At 44.9% G+C, this 10,711-nt stretch overlaps 1 protein-coding gene across 1 annotated transcript in view; it reads right to left on the reverse strand.

The window, feature by feature from the left end:
* COL17A1 (collagen type XVII alpha 1 chain) overlaps positions 1-4,076 on the reverse strand; it is a 189,336-nt gene extending 185,260 nt beyond the window's left edge. The window contains exon 1 of the mRNA XM_086922741.1: positions 3,870-4,076. The gene's annotated coding sequence lies outside the window, so the exon portion shown is untranslated. The remainder of the gene's footprint in view (positions 1-3,869) is intronic.
* Between the last annotated feature and the right edge of the window lie 6,635 nt (positions 4,077-10,711).

Raw genomic sequence — 10,711 nt, forward strand, 5'->3', positions numbered from 1 at the left:
CCTAAATTAAACTTTTTTCACGTTTGCATTTACTTGTAAAGAGGTTTACAAAACTTAGTAGATCCAATGAACAAAGTGGACTGAGCTATCTGAGATTCCAAGTCCAAGTGATAGTAGTTAGCGCCTGGATACCCTCTCAGGTGACTAGCGCGCTATACAAATCGACATAGCAACTACATATTCTACAGGTATTATAGCTCAGGGGGATTTGAATACTCCCACTCAAACAATATGTTTTAAACCATCACATTCTTCTTATAGCATTTTAGTTCATCCATCCCAGCATGCAATGCGACACAGAGGGTCCTTTCATATCTGTGCGCTTGTTTTGTGATCCAGATATAACCGTTAATTACACCTCGACGTGTTAAAATGGATGAAGCCCTTTACCACTGAAAGATTGAAGGGTGAGAGCAGGCCTCTGGAGCCCAATTGCAATGTTGCACGGCTCCCTTTTCTCCCTACTGTGTTCATAAAAGGACCCACCCCCTCTGTGGACTCATTGTTCTGAAATGTTTTAATCCAACACCTTCCCTACTGTTGCACAGACTGGAGTTGGAATAGTAAATTATACTATTCCAAAATCCAGCACCAGCCATACAGTAAGTCGTTGTAGTGACTTGCGTTGTAATCGTATACTGCGTAACAATGCGGTTGTTGTAATGACCGCGTTGTAATGGCATACGTTGAAAACGCACGCATTGTAACATGGCCTATTCTCCTGAAAAGCAAGCTAAACATGTCATAGGCAGTGTCACACAAGATGGCTGCAACCTTTGCCAACATCACCACAAAATCACATTCTATGTATGCAATACTTCCATCATGCTCAACTTTTTACACTTAACCGAAGCTGGTGCAGCCATACCTGTCTGGAAACATTTAATCCACACCCTGACTCTGGAAATACTGTTTCTGTCAACCTAAAACTAGAAATAGTTCCTCTATTCAACACCAAGCACTCTGTACCCAAAGAACCGGCAAACACAGAATTGCCACAGAAGCTTGGTTCCGCTGAGGACAAGAGGGAACGGAACAGGAGCATGACAAGCCTGTGCCACTGGATATGAGCACAAGAACATAGCCAAACAAGAATATTGACAACAAACTATTGAGGGACAAAGTAAAGAAAGATAATGTGCATATAGAGAACTATGGATTTAACATGCCTAACTCCACTTATACATACCTTGAAGATGTGTATATCACCATGGTACATATATGTGGAGTTAGGTGTAGAAAATCTATGCTAACCTTTCGATGATTTGTCCTCGACATTTGCACGGCTCGATATTCAGGGTACACAACCGTGAAATAGTGTTCTAGCCACTCAAGTACGCCCCATCTATGGAGCCAAGCAGAAGCTGACGCAGGATGCAAGCGTTAGAGAACTCACATCACCGTAACATCATTAATAACACCATTCCAGAGCCTTGACCATTGCACCATTTATTTATAATTCATCTCTCATATCATGTTTTAATTTCTGTTGCAGTGTGGCCATACATTCTGTGTGTGGGCGAGGTAGGCTTCCACCCCTGGCGGGGCCTGGGCACACTTCTAGATTACCAATCTCACATTTTCTGTAAATCTATCATCATTTGGAAAACATATTCAGGCTCTTTGGAGGACTACCTTACATTATAGTGAATAGATATAATATTTACAACAGGCAGGTCCCTAAGACGTTATCATCTGAGCCCTAAAGAGCTTCATGTAACAGAGATCACTATTACCCAACTCAGCGTACTCATTTTATCATGTTTGGAAAGATGAAATGCTAAACCGCGCCAGGCGTACTTGAACCAGTGGCCTTCAGACTATACTTAGATCCCTGCAGCATTATAGTAACACACTGAGATACTTTACTTTTATTTAAAATATTTGGGCGTATTAATGCAGCTTCCCCAGATGTACAATGCATATACTGCAATGCAAATAAACAAAAAAGGCCACACAAATCTTTATACAGGCAGTTGTAACACAGGTGTGTGCTTAAAAATCGAAAGAAATTCTGAACAAGAAAGAGAAGAGATCTGCTTCTAGCTAAACCTTCCCACACCTCAGGCTTTCTCACTTTCTCCCTTCTAACAGCTGTGACCGCAGTGCGTTATGCAAGATACTTCAGTGTGCTGTACAGCACAGTGAAGTGCATGTATTTATCATAGTTTAAACAGAATGGCTCAGAGGCCAGGATGTCTCAGTGAGCTGAAATACATAGGAGGCTGAGAGAGCACCCACGTTGAATGCACTCAAGAAACGGTTAGGGCATCTTGGAAAACGAGCTGTCCCCTGGGGATCTCGACCCCCGCCACTGCGCCCCTCAAACTAGGATTCAAGGCGCTACCCGTCCTTTCATTCCAAGTCAACAATTCCCCCCTTGGCTCCTGTACATAAGCAGCCTGGGCTGGCACACACAGCGCTTTGGCGCATTTTATTCCCAGGAGACAGGATTCAGATGAGCTGGGTGCATACACGATGCCAGTGTGCGGGGGTTCAAAAGATCGTTATCGATTAATCGTTTCTTATAACAGCGCTTGCTATTGTCTTTCATAGCTCTATGTATAACATGTATTACTACTGTCTAATTCAACGGAACCGAATATATCAGCCTCGGACGAATGAAGGGGAGATGAACTGACTTTTTAGACAAGGCTGTCCCAAGTAAACATTTTATGCCATTTGCTATCATATAGGATAGTTCACAGAGCGCGCAGTCCCCAGAAAAATGGCACCCTGGTCTTTCACACGTCACCAAAAAGTACACCCCTTAGTTTGCAGGGATTATGGCAGCAAGAGACATCTGGCCTCACTGGGGGGACACTCCTGGCGCGGTGCATACCATAAACAGATACCTCAGCTCCGAGAAAGATGCTTCGCGCAGGAGTTTAACGTTATGCAATTCCCACTATGCTAACCCAGCGAACACGTGTTTGTTAGACAACCTTTCTAATTGGACGTATAAAGTCCGAGACTTAACGCGCTTTTCAATAGTTGAGAATGGGGGTCTGGGGTTCAGTGAGCTAGGGGTTTTTTCCCAAGATCACACAGTGTTGACAGGTAAGAACAGTCAACATTAGACCTCGGATGTCCTGGTTCCAGAATGAGTGCATTGACCACTAGGCAGGCTTGTGCTGCGACGTTAAGTGCGCCTGCACACAAGTGCACATCACTAAGATGGGGCGCCCCACGGCAGCGCCCCGCTCTCTGCCGCCATTGATGGCCATCAGAGATTCATGACTCTGTGCAATGAATCAGTTGCAGCGCCCTCCCTCCGCCGAGCAGCGCCCGGGGCTGCTGCGGTGGTGTATTCAAACGTTGCAAAAATGAATATTTCATCGAAACTGGGGAGAATGAATATTAAACACACTTAGGGGGCTTTGAAAACCGCAAGGTAATGAGTGGTGGCGAATTAGTATCTGTGTTAATACACCAGATGCCATAACCTCCAGGCTATCTCGTGCTGTAAATAGCAGGTGTTCCTACAATCCAATTGATTGGAACTAATTTTGTTATCGATTTAGGCCGAATTAAAGCGGACCCTAGTGGGACGACGCGTGCAGAACAGAGACCCCATGCAGTACATGTATTCACCCTCTCAGTTATTAGTATCCACGCGTAACTTTTTTTAGTAGCGCCTCTTCCATGCTTTACACAGTTCCAGCGCCTTCACTCGCCCTCCTCGCCAAAGGTCACCTTTGCTAGCGGCTGTGATGCTAAACGAATCCTCAAATTCCATAAAGTCCCCTAAAGAGGGCTAATTGCCGCCCTGCGCAGGTCACGTCCAAGGCGCGCGCCCGCCGGGGCTGCAGGAAGTCTTTGCCCGGGGAGGCTGGCAGGACACCCACCCACCGCTCCGAGGCACTTACCTTGGGTGTTGAAGTAGCGGACTGGACGCGGAGCTGGCCAAAATCTTCTGCGCCCAAAGTGTGTCCTTCTTATAAGAGAAAATGCCCTCCTACACTTTTGGTCACGTTCCCCCAGAGGTGTGTTGCAGCTGAGTTATCCTTCAAGAATGTTCACTTGCTCATGCGTTTAATCTTGGCTTCTCCCGTCCTATTCCACTTTCTTTGCTGCAGACAAGTCCTGACAAAGGTGTGGCGTAGCTGCCGCCCTGCCCCTCCCGTTCACTCACTGCAATTAACTGACACTCGGCGAGGGGAAAAAATCTGCCTCCGGGACTCAAACTTTGGCGAAGGCAGAAGTCTTCACCTGCCTGCCCGGAAAAGATTAACCATTTATTGATTGGAGCCATGTTGAATGGGCAGGCGGGTACCGCCGTCCCTTTCACTGTCTCAATGCGGAGTACTGGCACTCCGCAGGAAGGATGCCTTTTCTTCTGAGGAGACAGTGCTTGCACTTTACAGCAGGGATGCCCACCTGTAACAGAACAGGACTGGCACTTAACAGAAGGTGTGCATTACTTCTGAGGTGACAGTGCTTGCACTTTGCAGCAGGGTTGCTCTCCTGTAACAGGACAGGACTGGCTCTTGTCAGATGGAGTGCTTTCCTTCTAGTATACAGTACTGACACTTAACAGCAGGTGTGCATTACTTCTGAGGGGACAGTGCTTGCACTTTACAGCAGGGATGCCCACCTGTAACAGAGCAGGACTGGCACTTAACAGAAGGTGTGCATTACTTCTGATGGGACAGTGCCTGCACCCTGCAGCAGGGTTGCTCTCCTGTAACAGGACAGGACTGGCTCTTGTCAGATGGAGTGTTTTCCTTCTAGTATACAGTACTGACACTTAACAGCAGGTGTGCATTACTTCTGAGGTGACAGTGCTTGCACTTTGCAGCAGGGTTGCTCTCCTGTAACAGGACAGGACTGGCTCTTGTCAGATGGAGTGTTTTCCTTCTAGTATGCAGTACTGGCACTTAACAGCAAGTGTGCATTACTTCTGATTGGACAGTGCCTGCACTTTGCAGCAGGGTTGCTCTCCTGTAACACGACAAGACTGGCTCTTGACAGATGGCGTGTTTTCCTTCTTGTATGCAGAACTGACACTTATCAGCAGGTGTGCATTACTTCAGAGGTGACAGTGCTTGCACTTTGCAGGAGGGTTGCCCATCTGTAACAGGACAGGACTGGCTCTTGTCAGATGGAGTGTTTTCCTTCTAGTATACAGTACTGACACTTAACAGCAGGTGTGCATTACTTCTGAGGTGACAGTGCTTGCACTTTGCAGCAGGGTTGCTCTCCTGTAACAGGACAGGACTGGCTCTTGTCAGATGGAGTGCTTTCCTTCTAGTATGCAGTACTGACACTTAACAGCAGGTGTGCATTACTTCTGAGGGGACAGTGCCTGCACTTTGCAACAGGGTTGCCCACCTGTAACAGGACAGGACTGGCTCTTGTCAGATGGAGTGTTTTCCTTCTAGTATGCAGTACTGTCACTTAACAGCAGGTGTGCATTACATCTGATGGGACAGTGCTTGCACTTTGCAGCAGGGATGCCCACCTGAAACAGGACAAGCTGGCACGTTGGCAAATGAAGTGTTTTCCTTCTAGTATGCAGTACTGGCACTTAACAGCAGGTGTGCTTTTTGTCTGATGGGCCAGTGCTTGCACTTTGTAGGAGAGTTGCCCACCTGCAATAGGACAGGGCTGACACTTGGCAGAGGCTGTGTTTTTCTTCTAGTGTGGCAGTACTGATACTTGGCAGGAGGATACCTTTATTCTGATGGGACAGTGCCTGCACTTTGCTTCAGGGCTGGCTACCCTTTTCATATGACAGTACCACCACTTCTCAGCAGAGCTGCTGCAGGTGTACACCAACAGAGCTAGCACTTGGCAACAAGACATTGAACCAGCGCCGGGCCAGCCCCCTTACCATTGGTTATCTGATGGGTCTTTCTACGCGAATAAGAACTGATGGGAGTCAGCACTTGGCCATACACATTTAATCAACAGTGTGACCTATTTGGCTACAAAATAAGGACCTGCAATCAATAAATACAGTCAATATGTTTTATTACAAGTTAACAGTCAGGTTAATATAAACCAATCTCAATACCATGCTGTAAAGATCCAGAACAACAACTGACTAGCCAAACCCCCTGAAGAAGTTAGGCTCATCAGTACAAGCCAAACAAGAAGTTCATTCACAGCAATACAAAAAATTAACAGCACAATCTGATGCTCAGAGAAGAGACCTCCATCTTCTCTCCTAACCCTGAGTAAAGTCTGAAGCACCTAATTTGGAGTCTAAAACTAGCGAGGATGGTTAAGGCTAAACGCATCTCAAAAAGCTGGGAAATATGCAGGAAGGTTGTGTGGAAGGTGTCAGCATTTCAGAAGCCGAGTCAAAAGTCATCTAGAGACAGGGAAACACGTGTTAGCCGAAGCCACACTCAGCAAAGAATTAAAGGAGTAAGCATAGAGGTCCGTACCTCTCAAAGTCCAAGGAAAAGTGGGAAACATCAACCTGTGAGACTACTAGTTAATACCACAAGAATCACCTGGTAACACCCATTGATCCCACCATCAGGGGCTCCACTGTCCCTTCCATTCTCACGGTGTGAGCTGCAACATTAGCACATTCTCTCATGCCCATTGTGGGCACAACATCGTCCTCGGTAACCTGTAACTCATCGCAACATTACTGAATAAAGTCTGTCAGTTAAATCTCTGGCTCTCCATGTCCTTTGTCCAGGTCTTCTCAGGCTTTCCATCACTAATACAGTGTTATTTCAATTCTCAAGCTAATAAACCATGTGAATGTGCCTGCAAGCGAAACGCCACTCAAGCAGAAGTGCAAAAACAGTATTTTACGTAGAAAGAAATACAGGCTTAGTTATGCTAACTTAACGTGTTAACTCAATGGTTCACATTTAATATGCGTGTGCACATACAACTACAAATGAATGACACATGTAAATACATACATTCAGCATTCGGTTGACGTTGCACTTTCAAATGTAAAGTAACTTTTAATGCATGAATAAAAGTAGGATGAAGAACTACATTATGAATACCAGTGCGAAAACATCAGTGCACACGTTTACATAAATCAATCTCTTTTCCAAAGTAAATACATTTTAATAGCCTGAGGATGGTTTCATCAAGTGTCTAAGAAGTATATATCGTTTTATAAGGTTAAGGCACACAGGGGCATACTTATGAGAGGCTTGTGGCCCGTTTGCTCCACGCCAAGTGGTACATGCGTGGCGCAAGGCTCTGAGTCAGATTTATGAAGCCACGCGAGCCACTTTGCATGGCTTTGAATGGCTTCAAGAATCTGGAGTAAGGCGTTGTCTTACTCTGCACAACGGCGGTATTCCATGGGTGTTGTGGGTGTTCCCACGCAACTCCCATGGCGTTTGATGAGTTCCCAAATTTACAAGGACTTGTAAACCCGGGAATGTGCCAAAATCTTACGCCTCCCCAGGTGAGGTGTCATGAGAAGAAATGTCTTTATTTCTCCTCGTTTTTTCTTCTTCTTACACGTGCTGCATTCTGCAGCACACATTGAAAGATGAATATGCCTCTCAGGTTTCATGCATGCAATGGAGGCACTCTCGCACCATGGTGCAAAGGTGCCTGCATTAGCGCTACGCTACCAGAAGGGCGCCAAAATAGGGGGAAGAGGCAGGAATGTGTTGTATTCCTCAAAATACGGTGCATTCCTGCCCTTTCCAAGTGACGGAGTGCAGCGCCACTATTCCATAAATAAGCCCCACAATGTATATGATTTTCTAGTTCTACAGTGAATGCCCTTCAGTACTGTGCTCAAGTGCAACACATTAATAACATTATAACATTAGGAAACACAAGTATGTAGTGCTAAGTGCACAAATATTGCATAATTGTGACGTATAAGGGTGCAATTACGCTGCTCGAACCTCTATACATTCGATGGTAGAGTAAGAACAGGCCTGCTATGCAACGAGGGCAGGTCTGCTTTACATTCAAAGGGAAAGTACAGTGGTTCGTGGCATAAAAGTCTATACTCCTAAAGGCACAGGACAACCCTCTTAAGAGGACTGCTATACTTTCAATACTGAAGTACTGTACTTCTCAGTTGAAACAACTACACCAATCAATGTTCCCCTTGCTGGAAGTGGAGTATCGGCACTTCATTTTTCACTTTTTGAAACCGTATGGAGCGCATATCACGGGCAGAGTCGCTGACTGCGGGCATTGAAGTGCCTATGTACCCCTATCTGTTTGTCAACGCATTGCATGTTCTCTAGTGCTATAACAGTGACACACATGCTGCCTTTGAGTGAAGGGAGGGTTATATGTTGTTTAATGTGTTACCAAGGGCGCACCCACGGAAATAAAGATTTACGTTAGCGGAAATGGGTTGGCGTATCATTGCTGTGTCATGTCTATGCTATGTGCGTTTTTCCTTGGGAAGGGAATGTGCCGCAAGGCTGGCCATTGCAAAACATTCCCCACCTATGAAGAAGGAGACGCTCTATCAAGGGACCCCATTGGCTGGTTGCGACCTGCTCAAATAAATCGTAAATAAGCATTTTTTGTAGATGAAACAGCTGGGGAGATTCCTTTCTTCATGGCTCGAGGGCTGGGCACTGCAGTCAACAACTTGAAACTTGACTATGCCAACCACCTAGATCTACGCCTTCGTGAAAAGCAAGTTCATAAAAAGCAGGTTGTCCAAATTATGTTTAGAAATATAAATCCTTCCCCTCCAGGAGACGCCTATCCTCTCAATAACCACAATGAAGTCAAAGATTCTTCTAAAGGTAAATACCCTGAAGAAGGACACTGAAGGCTCGTTTTGAAAGTGTGTCAGCCAATCCGCATTCTTTTCTGTCACATCACATATTGCAATATGGCTTCCAGCAATCGTAGGTGGAGCGTTCCACCTGAAGGCGAAACGTATGGAATTCTAGTGATTCTGCTCCAACTCTTTCACTGTCACCTCTTCAAGCAGAATGCAATGCATTCCGCTTTTTGTTACTCTCCAAGGCTTGTTCGGGACCTTTTGAGCAACACACTTGGCGACTTAGTTTGCACGACATGCAGAGTACATTTAATGATCAGTGCGATGTGTTCCACCTGGCGGGGTGGATTACCAACATAGGTGGCGCAGGACAGTGATCTGTGGCTGCGTAATGTGAGAAGTCTCCTTCTTTCCCCAGTTCTGCAGTGAAACAAACTTGACTTACCACGAGTGGAGGTATTCTTGTGTTAACAGTAAAGGATAGGTTTTAGGTTAGGGATATACAGGCAGAGTTACAATTATGGTGAATGTTAGGATTATGGGTCCCATAAACGTTGGCACTATGGTCCCCAATAATGTTACAGTGATGTCACTTTACCTGCACTTCGAGACTGCAACTAGTGGCTTAAATAGGCTTTAGTTATATTAAAGCGCCCAACAAGCAGTGCTATATTGTCTCAGTACTTTTTAGGTTTAATGATTGCTCGTTGACAGCTTTATTGCGTCAATGACTACACGTTCTATTGGTTGTAGCTCGAGGAGTAAGAGCCATATGGCTCACCCAGCCAATGAAATGAGCACTCTAAGGATCTTGCAGGACATGGTATTCCTACAAGTCAAAGTTTGAATTCCATTATCTAAGATACAAGTTTGCCTTTTTTAAAGAATGTATTTGGTACAAATGCTGCTGGCAGTGGTAACGAAAATACTGTACTGCTACAAATGCATTCACAAATTTACCACTTAGGTCGTTTTAGATGTTAGAGTTGTTTCTGAGGAACGTTTCTGAGTCCATAACACGACCCACATGGTCTGATATAATTATCAAGCGAATAAACCATACCACCAGTTGTTGTTGTCACAAAAAGGCCAACCAAGGGGTCTGTTTTTCACATGTTTATAAGACATCTAGTTCATCTAAACACACATTTGCCAACCAACAGATCCATTTAAAACACATCTTGAACACCACTTAAAAATGGAACGCCTGCCATTACAACAGCCGGGTTCCCGGAATTATTAACACCTGAAGCCTGATGCAGAAAGGATTGGTTTTAAAATGGCTCCTTTGCCCCTGTAAGAGGGGCAAACAAGCAGCATCTGTTGGAACCTGACCCCCGGAGCTAGATCACAAGAGCACATGTCATCAGAGAAAATATACCCCCAGCCATGTCACACTCTCACAGGAACCCTGAAATTCCATTGCTTCCTTCTTCAATCAGAAGAATAAAAATCTACAACACAGCCAACTACATTTCCATCACCTCGGACTCCCAACCCTCAGTTTATTTCGATCATACCCCCAGCCTTTCTATTTTTGAAAGAATATACATTGCTCGTTGCATCTTTATTCATGAGTCTCAAACCACTTAATAACCCAGGTGACCCTAATACAGTTGAAACTGCCACTTATCACTTACCATTCATCGGCCCCACCCTGAATGCTTTCAAAACAAAAGCCTGCATTGAAGATAAGTTCTGTAGTATTCTTTCCATATCTATTGTATGTGCATTCTCTGGAACTTAGAATACTATGTTGATGAATGTTACTAGTATTGTCAGTTGATGCCTGGTAGCTGATGCTTGGGGTGTTAAGAATAAACACACATTTAACATATAACTCTTTATAGTATTATTTTACAACTTTTCATTGGCGACGAGTCCAGGGGGATATGGTGGTGCTCTTATTTGTATGGTGGGGTATTTTAATGCTTCAATTGAATTTGAGAAGAAAATAGTAACTACTCCACCGTTTTTTCTAAGTGATCCAGGGGAACCTAAAGTTAAGTGGAGTAA

This window comes from Lissotriton vulgaris, chromosome 5 (assembly GCF_964263255.1).
Source record: "Lissotriton vulgaris chromosome 5, aLisVul1.2, whole genome shotgun sequence".
In the NCBI taxonomy this organism is placed as follows: Eukaryota; Metazoa; Chordata; class Amphibia; order Caudata; family Salamandridae; genus Lissotriton; species Lissotriton vulgaris.